Consider the following 3,152-nt stretch of genomic DNA (forward strand, 5'->3'; position numbering starts at 1 on the left):
ACGGAATATTACTCAGCCATAACAAGAAATGAAATTGGGTCATTTGTAGAGATGTAGATGGACCTAGAGTCTGTCATACAGAGTGAAGTAAGTCAGAAAGAGAAAAACAAATATTGTATATTAATGCATATATGTAGAATCCAGAAAAATGGTACAGATGGACCTATTTGCAGGGCAGGAATAGAAACACAGACATAGAGAACAGACGTGTGGACACAGCAGGGAAGGGGAGGGTGAGATGAATTTGGAGATTAGGTTTGACATAAATACACTACCGTGTGTAAAATAGACTGTTAGTGGGAGTCTGCTGTATTGCACAGGGAGCTCAGCTTGGTGCTCTGTGATGACCTAGATGGGGATAGGGGGTGGGGGGGAGCAAAGTCTAAGAGGGAGGGGATATATGTATACATATAGCTGATTCACTTCACTGTACAGCAGAAATTAACACAACATTGTAAACAATTATACTACAATTTTAAAAGCACATAGCAAAATAATAAATAAATAAAAACAAAAACAAAAAACTTTCCACAAAGTGGGTATAGAGGAAACATACCTGAACATAATAAACACCATAAATGATAAGCCCACAGCTAACATCATACTCAATGGTGAAAAGCTGAAAGCATTTCCTCTAAGACTGAGAAGAAGTCAAGTATGCCTACTCTTGCCACTTTTATTCAATGTAGTATTGGAAGTCCTAGTCACAGTAAACAGATAAAGAAAAAATAAATAAAAGAAATCCAAATTGGAAAAGAAGAAGTAAAACTGTCACTGTTTGCAAATGACATGATACACAGAAAATCCTAAAGATGCCACCAAGAAATTACTAGAACTCATCAATGAATTCAGTAAAGGTGCAGGGTACAAATTAATACTCAGAAATCCGTTGCATTTCTATACACTAACAACAAGCTATCAGAAAGAGAAATTAAGGTAACAACCCCATTTGCAATCACATCAAAAAGAGTAAAATAGCAAGGTATAAACATGCCTAAGGAGGTAAAAATTCTGTACCCAGAAAACTGTAAGAAAATGATTAAGTTGAAGACAACATAAAGAGATGGAAAGATAGACCATGTTCATGAATTGGGAGAATTAATACTGTTAAAATCACCACATTACCCACGGCAATATACAGATTCAGTGCAGTCCTTATCAAAATGCTAATGGCATTTTTTCACAGAACTAGAATTTGTAGGGAAATTTGTAGGGAAACACAAAAAACCCCAAATAGCCAAAACAATCTTGAGAAAGAAGAACAGAGCTGAAGGTGTCTTGCTCCCTGACTTCAGACTATATTACAAAGCTATAGTCATCAAAACAGTATGGTACTGGCACAAAAACAGATACATAGATCAATGGAACAGAAGAGAAACCTCAGAAATAGAACCACACATTTATGGTCAATTAATCTACAACAAAGGAGGCAAGAATATACAGTGGAGAAAAGACAGTCTCTCCAATAAGTGGTGCTGGGAAAACTGAACACCCATGTGAAAAAGAATGAAATTAGACCACTATCTTACAACATACAGAAAAATTAACTCAGAATGGATTAAGACTTAATATAAGACCTGAAATCATACGTTTTCTAGAAGAAAACATAGGCAGTAGACCCATTGACATTAGTCTTAGTGATATTTTTGTGGATCTGACTCCAAAGGCAAGGGAAACAAAAACAAAAATAAACAAATTGGATTACATCAAATTAAAAAGCTTCTACACAGTGACAGAAACCATCATCAAAATGAAAAAGTAACCCACTGAATGGGAGAAGATCTTTCCAAATCATGTATCTGATTAAGGGTTAATATCCAAAATATGTAAAGAACACATACAACTTAACAACAAGAAAACAAACAACCCATTAAAAATGGGCAGTGGACCTGAACAGGCATTTTTCCAAAGAAGACATATAGATGACCAATAGGCACATGAAAATGTGCTCAACATTGTTTTCATCAGAGAAATGCAAATCAAAACCACAATGAGATATCACCTCACACCATGTCAGAATGGCTATCATCAAAAAGACCACAAATAACAAATGATGTGGAGAAAAGGGAACCTTCATGCACTGTTGGAGGGAATGTAAATTGGTGCAGTCACTATGGAAAAAAAGTATGAAAATTCCTGAAAAAATTAAAAATAGAACTACCATATGATCCAGCAATTCAACTCCTGGGTATTATTCAAAGAAAATGAAAACACTAATTAGAAAACATATGCACACCCATGTTCATAGCAGCATTGTTTACAATAGCTGAGATATGGAAGCAACTCAACTACCCATCAATAAATGAATGGATAAAGAAGACGTACATATATACATATACAATGGAATATTACTCAACCATAAAAAAGAAGGAAATCTTGTTTTTTGGACAACATGGATGGACCTAGATGGTATTAAGCTAAATGAAATAGTCAGACAGAGAAATACAAATACCGTATGATTTCATTTGTATGTGGAATCTAAAAAATAAAACAAATGAACAAACATAAAACGGAAACTGAGTTATAGATATAGAGAACAAACAGGTGGTTTCAAGAGGGGAGGGGGTTGGGGAGAGAAAAGAAATAGATGAGGGAGATTAAGAGATACAAACTTTCAGTTGCAGAATAAATGAGTCATGGTTATTAAATGTACAGTGTAGGGAATATAGTCAATAACTACATAATATCTTTGTATGGTGACATATCATAACTAGACTTATCATGGTGATCATTTTGAAATGAATAGAAATATTGAACCACTATGTCATGTAACAGGAACTAACATAGTATTGTAGGTCAATTATATTTAAAAGCAAGCAAACAAACTAATAAACTCATAGAAAAAGAGATCAGATTTGCGGTTATCAGAGGTGGCTGGTAGGGGGAGGGAGAATTGGATGAAGGCAGTCAAAAGGTATAAACTCCCAGATGTAAGATAAGTAAGTACTAGGGATGTAATACACAACATGATAAATACAATTAACTCTGCTGTATGTTATATCTGAAAGTTAAGAGAATAAATCCTGAGTTCTCATCACAAGAAAACATTTTTTTTTCTATTTAATTTTGTACCTGCATGAGATGATGGATATTTACTAAACTTATTTTGATAATCATGTCACGATATATGTCAAATCAATATACTGTATACC

Source organism: Physeter macrocephalus, chromosome 16 (assembly GCF_002837175.3).
Source record: "Physeter macrocephalus isolate SW-GA chromosome 16, ASM283717v5, whole genome shotgun sequence".
Classification (NCBI taxonomy): domain Eukaryota; kingdom Metazoa; phylum Chordata; class Mammalia; order Artiodactyla; family Physeteridae; genus Physeter; species Physeter macrocephalus.